The sequence below is a fragment of the Monodon monoceros genome, unplaced genomic scaffold (genome assembly GCF_005190385.1).
Source record: "Monodon monoceros isolate NGI ecotype Baffin Bay Population unplaced genomic scaffold, NGI_Narwhal_1 Super_Scaffold_3, whole genome shotgun sequence".
Lineage (NCBI taxonomy): Eukaryota > Metazoa > Chordata > Mammalia > Artiodactyla > Monodontidae > Monodon > Monodon monoceros.
In genome coordinates, this window is record NW_021703780.1 from 21,095,599 (window position 1) to 21,120,028 (window position 24,430).

The following is a 24,430-nucleotide window of genomic DNA, read 5'->3' on the forward strand; positions in this document are numbered from 1 at the left end:
TGTAATAGTTTTGATGGAATTTGTATATTCCATGAATGAAAAACAAACTACAGAATTTCCTTTGTTAATTTTATTTTTTCCTACCCAAGTTCCCGCTTGTTCCCCCACCAATATAAAATAAAATAAAACGACCACAACCAACTGATGGGGGTGAAAATGAAGACGTTGCCCTTGTTATAAATAGGGGCCTACCACCTCCCCCATGCACACACCCACAATCTCTTAAGCTTGGCCTGGGAGGGGAAAACGTTTTCCCCTCCTTAGCTGTTTGAACCCTCTTGGGAAGTCATTTGAGTCTGAGTTTTCCTGGCTGGCTTCTAGCTAGCATACGAAGGTAGAGTTTGGTTTTCCCCACATCCACCTCCCTCTACTTCTCACCTCCATCTCCCTCTGCTTCCTTTCACCGGGATTCATGGAGTTTTCCCTGCCAGGAGGTTATTTTCTTAATGTAATATTGGGGCAGGAAACCCTTTACCTTTTATGCAACCTGCCTGCTTCTTTTCTGGGCTTACTTTGATTCCTATCATGGAGTCTGTCTGGTTTTCATTATTCTTCCCTGTGTGGTGGATATTCAGGTAGTAGATCTTTCAGATGGTCTTTCTTGAACAGAACAGCAACTCCTAGCAGTGTGGCCATAGACAAATCGGTGGCCTTTGGGACCATGGTGTCCAGTACTGGTAAAGCCACCAAATGGAAGTTTCTGTTCTCTTCAGAGTTGGGTCTGTCTCTGGCTGGGAAGTGGGAGGCCAGATGCAGGGATGCTGGTGTTAGTTGGAAGGCAGTAATTAAGGGCATGGAGAGGCTTTGGGGTTTGAGTCCCAGCCCTGTTCTGTGCGACCTTGTGCATGTTACTTACCCTTGTTAAACCTCAGTAATCTCTACCATTGGGGTTTTTATAAAGATTGATGAGGTATGGCATGAACACTCTTAGCACATTTACTGGCACGTGATCAGTAAATGGTGGAGGTGATGGTGATGTTATTAAGAAAGAATTGGCTGTAGACGCTCCCTTCCCAGTTTCCAAGGTTCCAACATCATGCCCATTTAGGCTGCGTTGTTGTCAGACTCAAGGAAACTGTCAACTTCATTATTTGTTTGGTTCCTTATTACTTTCCCCTCCTTATAGATTCATTACTTATATTTTTAAGATGTTTTCTTCAGCCTTACCACAGTCAGAGACCACTTTCTAAATAGCATTAAAATGGAAATTTGACTGAGCCTCTGATTCTCTCCCCAACTAACCCAGGTGGGCAGACCTTCCTTGGGAGGGTCATTTGTTTTTCAAGCTCCGTAGTGAAGAAGCAGAAGGTTTCTCCTTACTTCTAAAGTCAGCTGCCATTAAAGTCTTCAGTGTTCAATGTGTAGCTTAATGTCTTTTGTAACAATTGCTATTTTTGAACCAGTGTTTATGTCACAACATTTTGAGTGTAGAATATTCGTTATCTGACAGATCCTCCACTTGTAGAACTTTACAAGCGACTAAGAACAATCCAGGAGAATTTATTGCTTTTGTCTGGAGGCCAAGAATATGGGCCTGTTGGTTTATGTATGATACTTACAAAGGCCAAAGACCAGAGGTTTAATTCCCAGATAGGCCAATTAGTGTAGCTTTGTTCCACAACTTCAGATTGAACCTCAGACCCCAGCCATCTGTCTTTAACATGTGTGCCGTTGACCACAAGGGGCATTGGTCACATAGATGAAAGACTGGATGGATCCGCAGAAGACCATGAACCAGCCACTCACTAGGAGAGATCCAAATGCCCCCTGCGTACAAGGTGGTGAGTCAGTAGACTCAGCCTCCAAAATGAATGCTGGAGAGACTGTAAGGGAGCTATTGTTTTAAAAAATGTTGAATAAGAATTGCTAAGTGATCATACTCCAGATGTCAGGAAAGTTAGGAAACTCTCAGATGTTTTAATTCTGACTGTGTATTTATAAATGAATCCTTCATAGAAGATAAGGGGAAAGTACCAGAAGGAAGAAGTATGACAATGTGGCAGTTTCCTGATGAACTTAGATCTTAAAAGGAAGTACACAAAAAACAGAGGCCTGACAGTCAAGGGGAACCGCAGTGATAGTAGCTAATGTTTACATACTTGTGCCAGGCACTAGGTGTTCTTATTTGACCTCACTAGAACTTTATGAGGTTGATGTTATTGTTATTGCCATTTTACAGATGAGTAAATTGAGGCACTGAGCTTTTAGGTAGTGCTGTAGGTTGCACAGCTAGTTAAGTAGCTGGGGTGTGACTCGAGGCTGTCTGATTCTAGAGAGATGTGAGACTTGCAGAAGATGCTATGGACGATAAAATATTGTCAAAGGAGTGCTCAGAGCCAGAAGAAAATAAAAGCTGCATCTGAACGGAACTGATGGAGGGTGTGTGTACTGATGGAGCATAACCCTTCACCTCCTACTATCTTTTTTTTTTGGTCTATCTTTTATATACATATTTAAAAATCCAGAATGTTAACAGTGTGTTGGGGAAGTAATAAGAAAGATCTAGTTTTTCTAAATGAATTTAAGCCTCTTAGCCTAACAGAATACCTTCCCAGGGTCCTGAGGACATTTGGGCTAGAGGTTGTTCATCCATGCCTGCGATCTTTAGGGAACGTGGAGAGCAGAAAATAGTGCCTGACAGGTGGAGGGGGGGTGTGGAAAAGGTTGCGAAGCTCTTCTTCAAAGGAGCTGGTATCTTCCAATATTTAGAGCTTCCTGAGTCTCCAGACTTGCTCTGAATGAGTGCATAGTATACAACTAGAGTCAGAGAAAGGATATTAAATGGGACAGAGTTTAATTGTCTGGAGTTAAAGTGTTTTTCTTCATTGGCTGGTGAGTAACCTGCACTTGGAAGAATTCAGGTGTAAGATGGATGAGACTTCGGCACGGGGATGTCTCAGACGCGATATAAACACCAGGAGGTGATGAGACCGTTAAGGGTTCCCCTGACCTGTTTCTAAGAACATGACTTTGTATGTATAAGACTAGGCCAGAGACTTATTTGGATCTTTGGTTTTCCCTCTGTGAAGAGGTTATTTAATCTCATTTCCAGATGAGGAAACTCGGGTTCAGAGAGGATGAGAGTGACTTTCTCACGTCAGCTTTTGGTGACAGGCAGGCTAGACGCTCATCTGGACTGATAACCTGACTACAGCTGTCATGGATACCGGGCCATCCCGAGAGTCTCTAGATGCAGGGCAGGTTTGGGGGCTGGGCTCACCGGGGTTCAAATCCCAGCTCTGGAACTTACAGTCATCCCTCGGTATCTGCGAGGGGATTGGTTCCAGAACCCCCCGAGGATACCGAAATCCAAGATGCTCACCTTCCTTATATAAAATGGGCATATATTTGTATATAACGTCTGCATATCCTCCCGCATACTTTAAATCATCTCTAGATTACTTATAGTACGTAATGCAATGTGAATGCTGTGTAAATAGTTGCTGGAGTGCAGGAAATTCAAGTTTTGCTTTTTGGAACCTTCTGGAATTTTTTTTTGATCTGTGGTTGGTTCAATCTGCGGATGTGGAACCCTCTGATCCAAAGGGCCAACTATGTAACCTTGATTACTTCTTTGACTGCTCAACCGAAGAAATGGAATTGTGAGGGTTAAGTGAAAAGAAAGTGCTCGGCATCTAGTAAGTACTAAGGATATGTCTCTGTTCTTTGTAGTTAAGCTTGAAATCTTTATTTTATTTATTATTACTGGTAAGTTTTCCAACATCTCTCAACTCATGCCTAAGAAGTTTCATTTTTACCTTATTTTTCTCTTCGGATGATGTGAAATTTCAAAAGAGCATTTCTTATAGTTTCTCTATATGTAAAAACTTTATATCTTCTAGGGTCCTTTGGGTGAAGGATCCAACTACAGGGCCTTTAGCAATTCTTACCTGCTCTGAAAGTATGTCATTTATTCTTTTTGAAAAAGATGCCCTCTAACTTTCCTCCTCCTCCAGCTCTGCACGTGGCCCCCTGGTTACTGTGGCCACCGCACTCTAATAATCTTGTCAGGAAATACGATGTAATCTGTCTAATCTTATTTTCCAGACGTAAAATAAGCACACAGTTTCCTTCTAAGAATCCTAAAGAGTTCAGGGCCTAAGCACTGCTTCTCCTTGTTCCGATGTTTTATAAGATTGTAGGTGCTTGCGGAAAAATGTACATCATTGGATGTTTCTTTAACTTAGAATGTTTATAGCACCCAATGGGAGTGTGTCACTGTGAAGGCTTATGTGCTTTCATGTTCATTCTCCCGTAGTTGAGGAAATTTGGGGTAGTTTATTTCATTTTATATTTTTGGCCACGTGGCTTGTGTGGGATCTTAGTTCCCCGACCAGGGATGGAACCCGGGCCCCGGCAGTGAAAGTGCCGAGTCCTAACCACTGGGATGCCAGGGAGTTCCCTTGGGTAGTTTAAAAAACGCAGAATTGTGGTTTCTAGAGGATTTACATTTATTTCTAGACATAAAGGATCTAAGGTAATTGCTGGGATAGTTAGGTCAAGTCAGTATTTTCACGTTTTTCGGAAGAGGCTAATTTTACAAAACATCTCTCTACTGGCCCATTAGTGAGGAGTAAATCTGTATCTTCTCAGCAGCCCCCCACCTTCCTCAGCACCCCTAACGTCCTCAGTAGGGGTCAGATAGGACCCCCAGTTCTCTGCTCCTGGAAAGACCCTTCCACACTGCCAGCCTCTCCATCACTCTCTACCTTCAGCATCAGGACCAGTCGCATCACACTTTCTGCTCCTGTTTGTGCCAGTCACCATAGGAAGCCTGGACTCCCAAGGCATCCCTCATCCCTTTGTCATATTGTCATTTGACTCTTTACTTCAGTTTTTAAAATCCTGTCTCTCCCTCTGGAGCCCCCTCCCTGTGCACTCTGTGCCCTCGGGGTCAGTCATCAGCAAATCCCCAACTTCCTGACCTTGTCTGTGGACGTCCCCTTCCCCTTCTTGCTTTTATGGAAACCTGGGGCTCCCCTGACAATACTGTTTCTCCTGCAGGCCTCTCAAGTGGCTGCAGGTTTTTAACCTTACCCTTGAACCACGGTTAGGGATGGGGTAGCATCCTCTACGTTTCCCTGGCAGTGCAGTGGTTAAGAATCCACCTGCCAATGCAGGGACATGGGTTCGAGCCCTGGTCTGGGAAGATCCCACATGCCGCGGAGCAGCTAAGCCCGTGCGCCACAACTACTGAGCCTGTGCTCTAGAGCCCACGAGCCAAAACTACTGTGTCCATGTGCCGCAACTACTGAAGCCCGCGTGCCGAGAGCCCGTGCTCTGCAACAAGAGAAGCCACCGCAATGAGAAGCCCGTGCACCACAACGAAGAGTAGCCCCCACTTGCCGCGACTAGAGAAAAGCCTGCGTGCAGCAACGAAGGCCCAACACAGCCAAAAATAATAAATAAATAAATTTATTAAAAAAAAAAAAGGTTTTTTCTCCGAGGTTTCTGTGCTGTGTCCCCTCCTCCCGAAAGCCTCCTGCTGTGTCTCAGATCTCTGTGTGGCCCCCCATCCCTTGCCAGGCATCTGCTCCCCTACGCAGTCACTCCCCTCGTTCCCTGAAGGGCTCGGTTTCTGGCTCACTGTGCCTCTCTCCAGCGCAACTCCTGCTGGTTCTCCTGAATTTCACTCTTCATGTTGGTAATCCTCCCAACCCCTTCATCCTTCAGCTTCTCAACCTCATTTCCTCCCGTGAGTGGTCTTCCACCTTCCTCAGTGACTCCATCCCAGGGTCATGCCCTTGGTCCTGTCATCACCAGTAACCTCAGTGCCTCCATAGCTGTCTCTGGACACCCCACTCTGACCACCACTGCCGTCCTTCTGGCTCGCCTTGTGTGGTACCTCCAACCTCGACAGTCCTTGGACCACCAGGACCTTCAGTTCATTGAATCCACCACCTCTTCACGGTTCCACCCTCACCCCAAGTCCTGACTTCTCTCCTTTCCCAGCTTGAATTCCCTGATCAACCACTCTCATCACTACTTACACCCTCATCACCCTTGTCCCTCTCACACTGTGTCATTCTCGCTTGACTAAACCACAATTCCGGTTAAATCCATCTCTTTCTCTGCACCTACTCTGTACTTGCACCTGTGCAGCCACATGTGCCAGGACAAAACCATACCCCACCGTATTGATCATCTCACTCTAAGTTAGTGATCACAAGTGCCAGGTGGGCCCTTGATGTCACCTGACAGTCATGTCGTGTTGCCACTGTCTGTTCATTCCCTCCCTCTCTTAGACAACCGTCCCATACTTTATACTTGCTCTTCAAACATCCATTGTCTCTGTACTCTTTGCCACTTCCTTTTTCACTAAAAAATAAAAATAAAAATGGAAGCAATCGGAAGAAAACTTCCACATGCTCCCTGCACCACACCTAGCACCTGCCTGTGTCTGTGCCCGAGCCCCCAGCTCCTTGGGCACGACATCCCATTTCCATCTCCATAAAATGTCTCCTTTCCCTCCTATATCATCAGTTTTCTTCTCTCTACTGAATTCCCACAGGCATACAAGTTATTATTTTTCCCATTAAATAAAAACATCCTCTCTTGACTCTGATTTCGCTTCCAGCTACTGGCCGATTTCTTCTCTTCCTCTTACAACAGAACATTTGGAATGAGTCATCTGTATTCATCACGTCTAATATTGCTATCCGCCCCCAACCCCGCCCCGTTCTATCCGGAACCCATACCTTGGGGTTTTTACCCCTCACTCGGACTCCACTGCCTCTGCTCTTATCAGGTCATCAGTGACGTTTAACTGCTGCGGTCCACCGTGGTCCCAGTCTCCTCTTATTTCAACTACAGCAGCATTTGACACGGTCGATTATTCTCCCCCTTGAATACATTCTCCACTTGACTGCCCGGACACACCCCTCCTGGTTTTCCTTGTTCCTCTCTGGCTGGTCTTTCTCAGCCTCCTTTGCTGGTTCCTCATCTCCCCAAACTCTAAATGGAGTGCCTCAGGGCACTTATATCTCTTCTCTGTTTAGTTTATGCTTTAAAACTCATCTGTATGATGAAGATTGCTACATTTTTATTTGTAGTCCTGATCTCTCCTGTGAACCCCAGGCCCCCTTTATCTGCCTGCCTGCTGGTCGTCGATACTCAGATGTGTCTAATAGGCATTTCAAACATAACATGTCCTTGGAACCCCTCAAGGGTGCTGAGAGGTGTCTGTTTCACTGGGTGATCATTTCTAGGGGATCCCTTCTGGGAAATTGCATCTTGTGGGGATCGCACAAGGATGTGTGGGCAAAAGGGAGGGGAAAAAAAGGCAGGTTGGGGGCAAAATTGCCTTGTTAATTGCTTGAATCTTGTCAAAGTTACTACTGCTGAGAAGCGTTAATGTTTTCGGAGGGAGGGTCTGAGAGGGGTGTAGGATGTGGGGATGAGCTTTGGAAAAGGTAAATCAGTGATGAAACCTAGGGCTGATAATGCCTTTTCTGAATGGATCTGGAGGTAATATCCCGTCAGCTTGTTTTTTGATTATATAAGTTCAGGAATACTGGAATAAAAATCAACTGCATGAAACGTACAGATGTTTTGCTAATATTTTCTAGTCCACCGATACATTCAGTGCCATTTCTCCATTGAGTTTGGTGAGTAAAGTGTTCTGGATAACTTGATTATCTGGGTAACTGAGAGTTAACTAGGTTTCAGTATTGCTAGTTACTAGTTATTATTTTGTGATTTATCTGTTCAGCTCTGTTTTTAGCTGTTTAATGAACCTTGGGGAAAAGGCAAAACTTCAAGTTCTTTTGTTCTTTTGGTTTTGAAATGTTTTTAATGAAAATGGTGTGGCTCTTAATAATTTTGGGAAGTGTGTTCAGTTAGGGCATTTAGCCAATTAAAACTATTCCCACATGAAAAAAAAAATCGACTGCTTGAATTTAAAACCACAATAAAAACAAACAATGTAACTGTCCAAAAAGGAAATCCTAATTCTCCTCTTATCTCCAAGCTGCTCCCCTCCCACACCAACCTGCCCCGCCAGTCTTTCCATCTCAGTGAACAGCATTCCATTGTTCCATTTACTTAGGACAAAACATTTGGAGTCATTCTTGAATTATCTTTCTCTCACACCCCATCAGCAAATCCAAATCCTTCAAAATATATTCAGAATCCATTTCTTATCATCTGACTGCTATCACGCTGGGCCAGGCCACCATAATTTTTCACCTGGATTAATGGAATGTCCTAACCGGCCTCTCTGCTTCCAGCCTGATCCCCTTTAGTCTGTTATTAGATGTGCTCCGATCATGTCAATCCTCTTTCCATCTCATTCAGAGGAAAAGCCAAAGTCATTCCTGTGACCTGTAAGCTACTATGTGACCTAGGCCGCCATTCCTCTCTCACTTCATCTTTTACTTTCCCCCGTTTACTTTCTCCACTTCATCCATCCTGTTTCTTTTTATTTTTTTTTCTTTTTGCGGTACGCGGGCCTCTCACTGTTGTGGCCTCTCCCGTTGCGGAGCACAGGCTCAGCGGCCATGGCTCATGGGCCCAGCCGCTCCTCGGCATGTGGGATCTTCCCGGACCGGGGCACGAACCCGCGTCCCCTGCATCGGCAGGCGGACTGTCAACCACTGCGCCAGCAGGGAAGCCCCTGACTGTTTCTTGAAACAGTCTGGGCCTGCTTCCACCTCTGAGCTTTTGCAGTTGCTGAAATTCCCTTTCCTTTCCCGCCCTGTATCCATGTGGCAAGGCTCCCTCACATCCCTCAGGTCTTTCCTCAAATGTCACTTGTCCAGTGAGGCCTTTCCTGCTTTTCTGACCACCCGCCTTAACTTTCAACACCCCTCCAACACTTTCTGTCTCCTTTCTTTACTTTATTATTCCTTAGCATTTAGCATCATCTAACAGAGTCTACATTTTATTTATTGATCTCATTCCTTGTCTCTTCTCCCTTCTGCTAGAATGTAAGTTCCACAGGACCAGAGGTCTTTGTTCTGCTCACTGCTTATTCCCGAGGCTGAGCGCATAGGTTGCTTTGTGGTAGAGCCTCATAAATATTTGTTAAACAAGAATGACTGTTTCTTGCTCTGGGCATTCTTGTGGCTTAAAGTTATTGTAAATCTGTTTGCCACAAAGCACTAATGAAACTAATTATTTTATTTCATGTTTTCTATTAAGTATATTTACTATATATGTCACATTGATTTAAGACCGTAATAATAGGAATGGCAGACAGAATGCAAATTAGAAAAGAGTTCCTACAGCTTTTCCTGCTGGTTGATTTCAGTGCGTCCCATTCATGGTACAGCTTTCTCTATACATTTGGAAATATGTCAGCTTATTTCTGTCCATGTATCCCGCCTTATTACAAAAGCAAAGAAAGATTGAAAGGAGCTGGTTGGAAAAGTGATGATGTAAGTATGTTGTAATCTAACGTGCTGTTTCAAACGCTGGGTGAGATGTGAATAGACTGTATGTTATTTATGTTAATTACCTCATTTGCCAGAGGGCACTGATCACTGCCTTTTGTGCAGTTTGCATTATTCCATGCCAGAACTTTTCATTTATTACTTCGGTTCTACCTCTCTTGTTTGGGTAATCATGTCTCTAGTCCTCCTGTTGTAAGTTAATTTGTATTCTAAGACCAAAAAGCTGTTGAGAATTTGGCAACTTTCTCAAGTCAAATTAATCATAATTACCTAAATTCAGCCATTTGCTATCTTAGTAAAAGTCATTGATTCCATGCCCCACAGGTTATTGCACAGACGCTATAAAGCAAAGGACAGAACCTGTTCTGGTACGTTCTGGTTTCTCTTAGTCTATCAGAGTGAAGATTCAAGGCAATTCAAGGTTCTGCTTACTAGCAAGTTTAAAAACACATTTCATTTTAGAAATTAATGTACTATAAAGTTAATACTTTGGGTGGGATACAGTTCTATGAGTTTTTTTTAAAAAAATTTATTTCGAGATTATTTTAGATTTATGGAAGAGTAGCCAAAGTAGTTCAGAGAATTCCCATGTACATTTACCCAGCTTTCCCTAACGTTAACAGCTTACTTAACTGTAGTAAACTTACCGAAACCAAGAAATTAACAGTGATACAATACTGTAACTGCCAACTTCATTTGGATTTTTACCAGTTGTTCCACTAACGTCCTTTAATTCCAGGATCCGATCCAGGATACTGTATTTCATTTAGTCATTTTTCTCCTAGTCTCCTGCAATCAACAGCACCTCTTTCAAAGCTTTACATGAGAAAGTGGGTCAAGTTAATGCTGCAGGGAAGTTGTGAGAATTACACGTTTAAGGGGCTAGGTGGAACTTTGGAGACGTCCTGATCCAGGGGCTACAAAGAGGTGGCCCTATGAGCTGAACTCAGCTCATACAATATTGGAATAAGATTTGAATTAGTTGCCAACATTTAATGATTCGGAGGTTTTCCAGAAAAATCTGTATTTTTGCCTTCTTTTTAAGACATTGGTAGCTCCTGCTGCCCCAGGTCTGTCCACTGACTGGGACGATTGTGTGCCTCCAAGATGTGGCTGTCCCTTCTCTACGGGCAAGTGTATTCCACTCACTCCAGATTGTGCCCCTCCCGATGCAGCCCTGGGCTAAACCAGCCCCTCATCTTACAGATGAAGATGCCCCAGGAGGCAAACGTTGCACGTAGTCCACCCTGTCTTGCTTTCTGTGCTTCTTTTGGTCTCAGAGCTGGCAAGGCATGGTTTTGTCTCCCCCAGAGGACAGCAAAGAGCATGGCAGGAAGAGGGTGCAGTGTCAGTGCTCCATGAGGTCTAGTCCCACTCTTAGTCTGCATGTAAACTCTGAGTTTGCAAATGAGTTCCCTGAGATAACGTATGATTTGCAGCCACTTCCTGTTTAGCTGTACACGGTTATCTAAAATATTATGTGAGTTGCTACTATGTAAAAATCAGGTGATGAACCTGAAAATCCAGCTTTGTGACTTCTCTTGAGAAGTCAGGTGACCAAGCAACGCTGGGGCCACATTCCCACCCGCCATGGTCTCCTGGCCTGGACTCAAGTCTATGCCCTCAGCTGGGAACAGGCTCATCTGGCCCCTGCATTCCATCTGTGGGACCCTGTGGGCATTTACAGCGTTTGCCTTAGGTTATTGGGTTGGAAACCAGGGAAGCCCCAGTAGTTTCCTTTTTGTATTCCTTTTTAAAATTTATTTATTTATTCATTTTTGGCTGCATTGGGTCTTCGTTGCCACCCATGGGCTTTCTCTAGTTGCAGCGAGCGGGGGCTACTCTTCATTGCGGTACGTGGGCTTCTCATTGCGGTGGCCTCTCTTGTTGCGGAGCATGGGCTCTAGGAACACAGGCTCAATAGTTGTGGCTTGTGGGCTCTAGAGCGCAGGCTCAGTAGTTGTGGCACAAGGGCTTAGTTGCTCTGTGGCATGTGGGATCTTCCCGGACCAGGGCTCAAACTCGTGTCCCCTGCGTTGGCAGGCGGATTCTTAACCACTGTGCCACTCGGGAAGTCCATCCTTTTTGTGTTTCTTGACATTAGTTATTCTTGACAAGGAGTGATTTCAGTAATTCCTCCAAGTTGTGGAGGACAAAGGGAATTTGGGACAGGGACTTGTGATAGGCTCAGAGCCTAGGTGTGCCGAAAGTCGGCTATCTCGTTTTGTCTTCTGTGTCCTGTCCACTCTTTCCGGACATGCTGTCAGCTCCCTTTGTGTGACCTAAGGTTTAACGATGCATATCAGTGTAAAGTGTTCTGTTCAGGGGCGTTTTTGTTAGAACAGCTCAAAGTACTATATTTAAAGAACTAAGTGGAAGCTACAGTGGTGGAATTTCAGGCAGTGTCTGGCTGGTATCCCTGTAATCTCATCCCAGGAATGTATACTTCTATTTATTTATTTATTTATTTGTTTATTTATTTAAATTAGGAATTGTACTTAAAAATTTTTATTTTATAGAACTGTAGTTGATTTACAGTGTTGTGTGAGTTCCTGCTGTATAGCAAAATGATTCAGTTATACATATATATACGTTCTTTTTCATACTCTTTTCCATTATGGTTTATCACAGCATGTTGAATGTAGTTCCCTGTGCTATACAGTCTGACCTTGTTTTTTATCCATTCTATATATAAGAGTTTGCATCTGCTAACCCCAAACTCCCAGTCCTTCCATCCTCCACCTCACCTCCCGTTTAGGAGCGTGTACATATAGAAGCAAGAAGAGAGCATTCTCCTTTCAGATCATTATAGAGACACGGGGCTAATTATTAAAGGGGTTTTGTGCATGTAACTCTAAGGGTGTATATCTGTGTGGCCCAGTATGGTAGCTGCAAATTTATATGGAGCTACTGAGCACTTGCAATGTGCTAGTCTGAATTGAGTTGCACTGTGAGTGTAAAATACATACCAGATTTCAGACTTACCATGAAGGAAAGAACGTAAAATGTCTCAGTAATAATTTTTATATTGATTACATGTTTAAATGCTACTATTTTGGATAATTAGATTAACTAAATTAAGTTGTTAATTTCGTCTCTTTTTTTCACTTAAAAAAATGTGGCCACAAGAAAATGTAAACTTACAGACATAACTCATGTTATGTTTCTACTGGATGGGGCGGCTCTAGATTCTGCTGTATTTGATGGCAAGGAAGGGTGAGCAGCCTGTTTTCTAGGCTATGGTAAAGTCAAGTTCAAAGAACAAGTGGGGACAGAATGGAATGGTAAATTGTTTTCATAACTCTTGGCTTTAATAAAGTTTGTACTTCACTGATCACTGTAGTGTATTTGGTGCATTTAGTTGGATACCAAGTTGCTCTATTGCTTGTTTAGCTGTATTGGTGGTGTGACACTGTTGGAAGTCAGAAAGATGCTCGTTGGAATTCAAGCTTCTCTACTATGTCCTTGAGTCAATTATCTAACCTCCTGACCCTCAGAGCGCTGCCCTGAAAATTAGGGACATTGGTGATCCACCCTATTGTGTGAAAATTAGGGAAAATAATAAATGTAAAATGCCCAGTGTAATATTGAGGACACAGTACAGTAAATGATATTTGTTTAAATTTATCATTCCTGGTAATATGAAAAAAAGTCTCATTTTATCACTTCCGTGTGCTAGAAGTAAGGCTGCCCCGCAAATCAGAAAAGGGCACTTTTTGCTTCTGTGATGTGATTGTGGATCCACCAGAAAACCTTTCTACGTGGATTTTTTTCTACTCACTCCTTCCATGGCAAAGGTTTTTATTATAAGTGGATCAGTCTTTTCAGTTGTTGAGGTTCAGTATTTATTGAAACCCAGCAGTGGACTAAATGACAGATACTTTCTAGAAGGTATTGGACACCTTGAATTTTGACAGAAGCTGGAGGCATCTATCGTGGGTATGATAGAAAGCAATCTATATATTACTACATAAAAGATCCCAGATAACTGGACAAGTGAGGATGGGCGGAGTAACCAAAACCATGCCGTGGAGAACGCATCCTTGCTCTTCATCTGGTCCTCTCCCTTTGTGGTTGTCAGGCACACACAGGAGTACTTTGTAGTTTTATGTTGTTTTCTTTTTTTTAGGTAAGGCTAAGTTTTCCACTTCCTCAAACTATTATTATGTGCCTTATGGAACTTATTAAACTTAGTGGAAGATGAATGTGTATAACCCTGGGGAGCATCTGCAGGTGTTAACTGCTAAAGAAACCCTGAATGGAAGAACAGGGTACCAGGAATAATTGGTAGTTTTGTGTGTGTGTGTGTTTTAATCCTTTCTCCTTTGATCATAAAAGAATCAGGACCCAGCAGATAGGAGTTTGGGACTCTGAAGGCTCATTGGTGGCCTGCTCACAGATAAAAATGCATAGACTGGAAATTTTTTTTTAAAACTTATCTATTTTCTCTTAAATCAATGAAAGATACTGCATTAATCAATCATTTTCTGGCTCAAATCCATGTCTCTTGTGCTATAAAGGCAAGTCTTATATCTCTCACTTCTTTCCCCAGATTGGCTTTGCTTGGCAGTAACTTTTCACATGATAAATCGAACTCCTCCTTGCCAGGGTAGCTCTCTATTAGCTGTGGACGGGCTTGTTACATGCAAAGTGCTCAGCTAGTACATGTAGAAATGCTTTGTAACCTACAACTCCTTTATAACATATGTCTTATTATTGACTTGACCATGGCTGCTGGCAAGGAAGTTTACTAGAAATCACCCACAGATTCCAGCCAACCCTCCTGCCACCACCTCTTGGTAGGTATGGTTGGTGCTTTCGGGGTGGTCCTTCTGCTGTCCCGCCTGGATCTCAGCCAGTATCTCACGGCCATCAGGAGCCTGGCTTTACCCACCAACTCTAGGTTCTGGTTGTCCTGCTTAGAATATCACAGCTACTCTCTAACAGGGACTCCTCTGATTCCTGATAGGCAGCCTCTCTTTCTGAATTCTTATTATGTTAATTAATAGATATTATAGCTGTACAATAACAATAGAAACTAACAACTGATTGCTTACTGTTTGTCAAATACTCTCACTTGATCCTCTCAACAACCTTAGGGGGTAGATGTTGTTATTATCCCCATTATACAGATGATAAAACTGAGGCACAGAGAGGCTAAATGACTTGTCCATTCTCAGGCTTGACTCGTCAGAACTCAGGCCTGTTGAAGAGTAGCTCCTGAGCTCTTAGCCATGCTCACTCTATGACTTCTGCTTAGATTGTTTTCCTTCTCTCTGGCCACTTGTCTAAGTATTTCGAGTCTTCAAAAGCAAGTTCTGCTCTGAAGTGACATTTTCATTACGGACTCCAGGCTACACTCTTATGTGCTTTTATCCGTCCTGATCTAGACCAAATGAAAGATGTCTTCCCTCTTTCTATGGTTTAAGTCCTTTACAGTATATTTTTTCCTGCTGATTATTTCTTGTGTATTAATCTTGACTTTAAAATTTTATTGTTAGTACTTCTAAGGTGGGGGGGCACTTTGTATGTTTCTCCTCCGTTTTCCAAAATACTTAGCATGGTGGTAAGTGAGCTCATTTGAAAACATTTAAGAAATAGGTATAGAGGGCTTCCCTGGTGGCGCAGTGGTTGAGAGTCCGCCTGCTGATGCAGGGGACGGGGGTTCGTGCCCCGGTCCCGGAAGATCCCACGTGCCGCGGAGTGGCTGGGCCCATGAGCCGTGGCCGCTGAACCTGCACGTCCGGAGCCTGTGCTCCGCAACGGGAGAGGCCACAACAGTGAGAGGCCTGCATACCGCAAAAAAGAAAAAAAAAGAAATAGGTATAGAGCCTCTGCGGCAGGCTCTGTTGGTTGCCTGACTGCCCCGTTCATCACTCCCTTGTTCATCTTAGCCTATGGAATGGTGATTAGCGTAAGAGTGGTTCTCAACCCGGGGTGATTGTGCCCTCCGGGGGACATTTGGCAGTGTCTGGAGACATTTTTGATCGTCACAACTGGGGTTGGGGTGCTAGTTGCATGTGTGGGTAGAGGCCGGGGCTGCAGGAAAACATCCTGTAATGCACAGGCTGGTCCTCCACAAGAGAGAGTTATCTGGCCCCAAATGTTGGTAGGGCTGAGGCTGAGAAACCCTGGCCTAGAGAGAGTCATGTGATACATTCTGGCCAACTAAATATAAGTGAAAGTCCACTGGGGCTTTCTGTGAAAGTTTTGCTTTTCTGAGACAGGAGCTATCCCTTCCTGTTTTCAGCTTCCTCTGCCTTCCACATGGGCTTGAGCCTAGAGGCAGGGCATCCATCTTACGCCCAAGAGGTGACAAACAAGAAGATAAAAGTCAACACATCTCCAGAACTTTTTCATCGTGTCTGCTGAGTATGCTTCACAGTGACGTAGGGTGAGACACGTCTTTATATGTTTGTTCATTTACCGCTTGCCCTGCTGCTTGCCCCCCTTCTACAAAATGCTCCTACTGAAGCTTTTAGTCCAGAAAAGATGCTCCTCTGGCCAGACTTTCCTCCCTGTAAAGACTGCTGAGCCACATTCAGTGAATTTGCCCAAGTTGTTGTATTGTCTTTACAAACTTGCTACCCGCGAATCTAGGTAGAGGTGGGGTTTGAAAAACCAGAGATTTGGTTTAACGAGAGGGAATGTTTGGGGCAGCAAGTATAAACCTCACCAAATACTTCAGCTGAAAATATTCTCTGAGTTGAGCACAAGGTCCCAGCATGGAAAGATGTACAGGGTTGTTTTTCCTGGCACTTCTCCCTCTCCACTCTCCCATATGGTAGCTCCCCTAGTTCTTAATGCCCCCTGGCAACCATGCCCTTGTCTTGCTGGGCCTGAATCACAGGTGTTGGGTGCTGTTTAATTTTGAGTTAATTGGCCTTATTGCTGTTAGGCTCTTGTGTGGTTTCTTGAATTCATGAATTAGTCATTAAGTTGTGTTTACCAGGCAGGCACCCTGGCAATCTGTGGTCTGTCCAGCTGACCTTCTATTAGAAGGATGCTGTTTGTGCAGCCTTTAGCAAACAATGGTGGGAAAAACAGAATTCTCTTTGGGGACCCTTTAACTGCAGCCTTTTCTTCCACCTCTTACCTTTGCAGGTGGTTTTGTGCCTTACTTGAGAATTTTAGTGGGCTTATCTATCAGGGTGGGATGCGAGCTGTGTTCTGAGACTTAACAGAGGCTTTTGTATTATTTTTGTAGCCACCTGTAAGGGTTGAGGAAAGTCAGTTATCAGATGAATTTTCCCCAGGAGGACTCACCTCTAGAATAAATGAAATTAAATTAGATAACTGGGATTTCCTTCTTGGGGCAGTTGTTGTCAGGTTCTGTTTCTTTTTTTAATACAATTGAGAAAGCACTTGAAATTTCAGAGTCACAAATATGTGTCACAAAACTCAACACAGTCTGAAAGCACATAGATATTTATGGTTTATTATTCTAATTAATGTTTAGTAAGCCTTGAGAAGCTGTCATTTACTGTCTATCCTGGGTAGGGGTAAATTTCCCAGCTCAGGGTAAACAACCTGTAATTATGTGGTTAATGAGATAAGAAGCTCTAACTACTTTCTTAGAGCTTTGAAGTGCCCTTCTAACAAGTAGCTGGTAACTGAAATGAAGGCACAAGAATTTCAACCTTACTCCCTAGGGGTGGACTGATGTGGTGTGGTGGGCACATTGTCTTTGATGGTATGTTGTGAATGCTTCAGATTTCTAGGTGTGATCATCTCAGAGTTTGAAATCACACACTTTATGATTTATGCGAGGGCAGGGTGAATCTAGTTAATTGAGCGGGTTGTAAGCTTTTAAACCCCCAACTTGGACCAACTTGTCTTATTCACTGGTTTTGTTTATACAAGGAGTAACCAACAGTGCCTTACATGCACTTAAAAAAAAAAACTTCCTGGTAATAAAAATTAATATTGGTTTAAAATAAAACTTAACCAATTCAATGCATGGACCGACCATTTCTGAACTAGATTATGAACACAACTTATGCTGTTGCTGTGTCTTGGCTGTTGGCTTAAAAACCTCAGCAGAAAGTGTCATATTGGTTGTAATTTTTCTTCCGTGAAATAAGAGATGGGTTTCATTTCTGGGTGAAGCATTGTAATTGTCTTGTACTTTCAGTTCTGGTTAGATTAGATAGACAGTAGAAACAAAGAGGGAATATGAAGGTAGGAGAGGTATTACTTTAATGTGATATGTAGAAAAAATATACAGGGTTTTCTATTTTCTGGGGGTTAGAGCACATGCTAGAGATTAAAAAGAAGTAAAAGCTAGGAAATTAATCAAATAACACATTACCTATAAACATTACAATATTTGTAAAGCATATCAAAGGCTGTATAAAGTTGGGACATTCAGAGCCAATCTATATGCCTCAGTGATAGTTGGGTCATACGGAGTCATTATCATAAGGAAGTGATGTATCTCTGAAGGAGGTATAAGTAGTCTCTAGCTGCTTATATGAGAAGCCATAGATTGTTTAAGCCCGGTCCCCTAGCAGACAGTGGCAATGTGTACAATGCATTTCTGAGAAATAAAGCCGGGAAATGTACAGCAAAACAACGGAACTTAGTATATAAGCAATTTAAGAAATATGACATGAGGAGGGTCCAACGATCTGAACAGCAGTCGTAGTCACGTGCAATTCATGTATACTGGCGTTGTGCTTAGAAATCTCTTAGGATAGCAGTTTTATTATGTGGCCATTGTGACCAAGAATACTGATTGTTTCACCCAGTTTGGGAAGCTAACTGTGAATGTATAATCATGCTAAGTTTGATTTGTTCTCTGCTGGGTGTGCATTAATTATTGGGATCATGGTTTGTCCTTTTCTGCCAGGGTGCACAGAAAAGGCTTCTTGAGTGCCTTAAAGGGAAGGCTCCCTCCTGCTGGGCAGAGGCCTATGAAGGCCGCTGGGGCTAAGACTCTCCCATACTGGCCAGAAAGGGAAGCCGGAAGGACTTGGACTCGCTGATTTTTGCTGACACCATTCAGTCCTGCTGCTGGAAACCTTTAATGAGCTGGCGTTTCAGAACCGCGTGGCAGGGCAGGCTGCTTTCTCAGACACACACAGCTCTGACGGCTGGCTTCCCTTAGCTCACCGAAGCTCTTTCTGCCTGGCCGGGAGGATCTCCTGGCTGACTTGCCACTGGACCCAGGAAGGCAGGAGCATCAGCCATTAGGCTGGCCCAGTGCTCAAGATAAACGTGAAGATACTTAGCGGAGCAAGACCTGGAGGCAGGCACACAGCCTCTCCTCAGTGCAGCGTTTCAGGCATGTGGGTTTGTGTTTGGAATTGGAGAGGAGGTGCTCTGATGATCCAGCAGGCTTTGAGCTCCAGTGGCATACTAATTTTTTTTTTTTTCCTGTTGCTGGGATTGCCTTCCGTTGACTATGGAAGCAGAGGAATCGCAACGGGAATCATTTCCTGTGAGTGCCCTAATGTGCACAGTGGGGGAACCGGGAAGCCCACCTGGAGGCTTTAGCTCGTTTCTGAAGCCCTGAGTCTGGCTCTTCCCTTAGGGTTATTTGGGCCAGTTGTTACTGTGTTTCCCACTGTGTAAATGGAAGGTTTGGCCAAGTCTTGCTGAATGGTTTAGTCTTTTACAAAAACAAAAGCACTTAAAAATTTTTTTTTGTTTTAAATTTTTAATCTTTTTTTTTTTTTTTTTGGTCATGTGGTGTGGCATGCGGAATCTTACTAGTTCCCCTACCAGGGACTGAACCCGTGCCCCCTTCATTGGGAGTGCCAGGAAAGTCCCAGCACTTTTTTTTTTTTTTTTTTCTTGTGGTACGTGGGCCTCTCACTGTTGTGGCCTCTCCCGTTGCAAAGCACAGGCTCCGGACGTGCAGGCTCAGCGGCCATGGCTCACGGGCCCAGCCGCTCTGCGGCATGTGGGATCTTCCTGGACCGGGGCACGAACCCGTGTCCCCTGCATCGGCATGCGGACTCTCAACCACTGCGCCACCAGGGAAGCCCCTTTTTTTTTTTAATGAAAAAAGTTTAGCTTGTTTTTGAACCTGGCTTTATTGACCTAAATGAGCTTAGGCAGGTTAAAGGATAAAAGGGAGTGCTTTTGCTGCAGGTGGGCAGGGCCTGTCACTTTGCAGGTGCATCAGTGTCCAAATGGGAGCCTCCAGATAAGATACGAGTCAGCCTCCTGGAGAGGTGAGGGGAGCAGAGTGCCACAGTACAGTCATTGTTCATTGTCCTCCCACTTATTTTAATATGATTTTTAAAAAAAATTATTTATTTTTGGTTGCATTGGGTCTTTGTTGCTGTGCGTGGGATGTCTCTAGTTGCAGTGAGCGGGGGCTACCCTTGGTTGCGGTGTGTGGGCTTCTCATTGCAGTGGCTTCTCTCGTTGTGGAGCACGGGCTCTAGGTGCGCGGGCTTCAGTAGTTGTGGCACGTGGGCTCAGTAGTTGTGGCTCGCAGGCTCTAGAGCGCAGGCTCAGTAGTTGTGACACATGGGCTTAGTTGCTCCACGGCATGTGGGATCTTCCTGGACCAGGGCTCGAACCCATGTCCCCTGCATTGGCAGGTGGGTTCTTAACCATTGCACCACCAGGGAAGCCCGCACTTAATTATTTTAAAAACTGCACAGCATTTAAAATTCTATTAATAGAATACTGGATTAGGGATAGAGTACCTAGGCTTTCCCTCCTTCCATCAGTGTTAAAAGGAATTTAGGAAAATCACTATTTCCTGTGTTCATGAATGGGGGAGGGAAAGAAACAGACCACTTTTCTCCCTTTGAAATCGGAAAAGAACATCTTGCTGCAAGGAGAGTATAAAAGATACCTGAGCTCCTTGTAAGAAACCTTTCATGGACTATTAGGGCGTTTCAGTTAGTCGGCAGGCAGATTTAGAAATTTTCTGTTGACTTTCTTATCTCCAATTTGTTGAGTTTGTGGGGGCCGGAGTTCTGGAAGCTCATTGGGATCTCTGCTAAACCATAGATACTTTGTTGTTGTTGTCGTGTCAATTTCAGCTCAATTACAAGAAAACTTTTTTTTAACCAAAATACTTAATATTTTCGCCATAATATTTTCTGGGCCAAGAAGAGGAGAAGGCTGAGACAGTCAAGGCAAAAGCTGCTCAAATTATTGTAACCAAGGGGAGAGATGCGGTCCTGTGATGCTGCAGGGGAGGACCACAGAGAAGGCAGAGTGGAGGGCCAGATTGACATCTGTCAGTTGACATCTTAGTTCATTTGAACTGGAACGATTAGACCTGGCCTTATTCATACTGAGAAATGGATGTGTGTGATAGCCGTATTCCTGTGATGTGGGGATTATTCACTGTGATGGAATGTCTAAACCATTGCTCAGTTCTCCACAGCAGCCTTGAAAACCAGGAATGCTTGTGAAGCTAGGTTCTGCCGGTTAAATTGATGTTCTATCTGAAACCCATTTTGTTTTCAGACATGTTGGAAATGTTCCTAAAATGCATGAGTGTGCCTTGGAGGGGAATGCTCAGTGAATTCACTTTATTATCCTTTGGTGATACATTTTTCTGGTACATCAGGGGTTCATGATAAATTCTTCTTTTCCAAATCTTTACATAGAAGATGTGTATAATTTCCAAGTGCATATTCCTCAAGTGCTTTGTGTATTTTTTTTTTTTTTTTTTTTTTTTGCGGTACGCGGGCCTCTCACTGTCGTGGCGTCTCCCGTTGTGGAGCACAGGCTCCGGACGCGCAGGCTCAGCGGCCATGGCTCACGGGCCCAGCCGCTCCGCGGCATGTGGGATCTTCCTGGACCGGGGCACAAACCCGTGTCCCCTGCATCGGCAGGCGGACTCTCAACCACTGTGCCACCAGGGAAGCCCGCTTTGTGTATTTTTTAAAGAGCCTGAATGTTTGTTTCTTATTCATTCTTCTGATTAATTTCATTCTTTTAAAATTATTCTGATTAATTCCTTTTAATTTTCCAGTTGGTTTATGGTTCTTCAAGTTGAGTATGGGTTATTTCTATAAATGGAAATGTGTCATTGTAAACCAGTGTCTCTGGCCTTGAGGTACCTGTGAATTAAATGGAGCTTGTTTTTGATACTGTCTGCCTCCCTTTTCTCTTTCTTCTTCTGCCCCTCCCTAGGATTCAGGGTCTTCACCTTTCTCTTGTCCTCATCCAAGCCTGATCTCAGAAAACTCTCTGACATTCGAAATTCATTTAAGCTAAAGTCACCTTCATGAAATGACAAATTTAACTCGTTCCCTCTCCGAGGAATAATCGCAGTTACAGCTTTTTTCCTTATTTTTGGTATGCAAGGCCCTATATCTTGCTAATCGAATTTCAGGACCTAGAGGTTTGAGTACAGATGTTTTTAGTCTTGAGCTTATTCCTTATAATCATACCATGTGGTAAAGTGCTGTTTTAGTTGTGAGTAGCTGCCACTCAGGAGGAGACAAGTTTCTGAGAAATGTTCAGAAACTTCTAGAAAGGAGCACTTTTGTTTTCTCAGCTGAGACTTAAAAAACGGAACAACAACAACAACATCAGGAAATGCTGCTTCTCCTATGCCTAAAGTTGTCATCCTGGAAATTGTACCTGCATTGTATTTAATTCAGCAAACGTTTATTGATGACCAATTGCATGCAGTTAAAACTACTGTGCTAACTATAGAAAAACCATCCATTTCTCTTCTAAAGTACATAGAGGGTGAAGAAATTTGGTAGTGAGTAGCTGACCGATGTAGAATGATTTTTAAATTTCTAGACCTTGGGAGTATTTCTCAGGATGCCAGTAGGTATAATAAAATGCTTTTGTGAACAAGTAAATTTGGAAAAAGCTGAGTTAAATGAAGGGGATTCCTGCCCCTCGCCCCCACTAGAGCTCTCAGAGGGGGAAATGTATGCAGTATTTCCCAAATTTACTTGACTGTGATTTTAAAATTTTGCATTATCATTATTGAATTATTAGTCCCTGAGGGGGACTGGTGTTCCTTGGTTGGAGAATAGTTTGGAACATGTTGCTCTGGATCATGAAAGTACTTTTTCTCTCTCTTTTTAGAGAGCTCTTTTTTATTAGTGTGTATGTGTTTATTACTCCCAGATAGAAAAAAGGTTCTTTAAATAGTGTGGTAAATGGATTCCTGTCAGTAACTTTCTCCATTGGTTACATAAAGAGTATGCGTATTTCACTTGGATATTGGTGAGGTTTTGGAGGGCTGGGGTCCGAAGATGGTGGTGGTGATAACCTCTGTGGCATGAACCCCCACATAGTGAGCTCACTCAGGGATGGTGCTCAGCATTTCTTCTGGAACCTGAAGCCGGAAGTAGGAACTTGCAGTTCTGGTTTATAGGTGACAGATAACTTGCCCAATATGCCACTTAGGGAGTGTTCATGACATGCCAGCCACTTTTTTTTTTAAGGTGATGAGATTTTTTTTTTTATTTTTTTTTTTTAAAGAAGACAGAATTTATTAGCGGGAAGGGTCGCTGCCAGAACAGCGGGCCGACTTCCTAGTAGTCTGGGAGAGCCGAGCCCGAGATTTGTTTTTAAACACTTATTTGAGATAATTATAGATTCGTATGTAGTTGTAAGAAAGGATAGAGACCCTGTATCCCTTGCATCCATTTCCTCAAGTGGTAACATATTGCATAACCGTGTTACAGCTTCACAATCCAGAAATTAACATTGATACAATTATCAATCTTATTTAGATTTCCAAGGGTTTACATGCACTTGTGTGTGTGTGTGTGTGTGTGTGTGTGTGTGTGGAGTTCTATGCAGTTTTATCATGTGTGACAATTCATGTGACCGCCATAGTCAAGATACCGAGCAGCTCCATTCCAAGGACCCCTCGTGGTCCCCTTCTATAATCATAGCCAACTTTCTCTCTATCCCCTGCCCTCAGTCCCAGCAACCACTCAATCTGTTGTCCTCCTCTGTAATTTTGTCATTTCACGCATGCTCTATAAATAGAATCACACAATAATAACCTTTGGCGATTGGCCTTTCTCCATGCTGTCCCCTTTTCATGCACTGCTTCCAATCTTTGCAACCATCTAGCACTGTACGGATTATGAATCCTCTCCCCCAGATGAGGAAGCGAAGCCTCGAAAAGGTGAAGTGGCACAGCCAAGGCCACACAGCTAGTGGAGCACAGAGGGGGCCCAGGTGTGCCTGACTCTTAGTCCTGGGGCCTCTCACTCTGCCCTTGACCTTACTCTGGACTCTGGGGATTCACAGTCTGTTCTTTTACGTACTCAGTTCTCCTTTTCCTTCCCCTGTATTCAAAATTAGAGTTCTTGGCTTTTTTTCTTTAAAAAATTGTAACTTTTAAGAAAGCAAATTGGATCACATTATTATTTTGGAAGTGCAGAGATGGGTACTTTTTTCCCTCCAGCTCTGCTTTGAGCTTATTACCATTTTTGGAGATTTTTTTGCTGACCTCTCACTACCTTGACACCGGCGCACAAATGAGGAGGATGTTGTGGTGTTAGGGGATAAAGGTAGAGATTCCTGCACGCCTTTCCTTGAATCCATATATAGGCATCTTTGACTTACAGCATATCTGAGTGCTGTACTAGCTTTGGTTGCTGTGGTACTAAACATACTCCCAGGGCCCTTGGGACTTAACTCACTGCAAACAAGAAGCTGTCAGTGCATGCAGGGATGGGGGAAAGCAAAACACATACATTTCTATGAATCACAGTCATGTCAAAGGCTATATATATTTAAGAGAAAACTCCAGAACTGTAAACAGTGAAGCCTTTTGAAATCTCTATGTGGGATACAGTCTTTAACAAGATTATGGAATAGTTAGCCAATTCTAGATTTTTGTTGATCACTGAACCCAGCAGGCACGCTGCTCTTTCAGGGCCTTTGAACTAGCTGCTCCCTCTGCCTGGAAAGTTATTTTCCAGGACTCCACCTGGCTTGGCTCCTTCCCTAAACCTTCTTCAAGTCTCTGAACAATGTTACCTTTTCCCTGTAGTCTTCCCTGATATTTAAAGTTATAACGCCGCCACCCCATTCTCCTTACTTGCTTTATTTTTCTCCATCACACTTTGATCACC

At 43.5% G+C, this 24,430-nt stretch overlaps 1 protein-coding gene across 7 annotated transcripts in view; it reads left to right on the forward strand.

The window, feature by feature from the left end:
* The window catches only part of CARMIL1 (capping protein regulator and myosin 1 linker 1), a 435,866-nt gene that overhangs the window by 170,603 nt on the left and 240,833 nt on the right, over positions 1–24,430 (forward strand). Inside the window, exon 1 of one of the 7 annotated variants that reach the window (XM_029242722.1) lies at positions 15,102–15,786. The exons of the other annotated variants lie outside the window; for them this stretch is intronic. The gene's annotated coding sequence lies outside the window, so the exon portion shown is untranslated. Of the gene's footprint in view, positions 1–15,101; positions 15,787–24,430 lie in introns of those variants that run through there. 7 annotated transcript variants of the gene reach the window in all.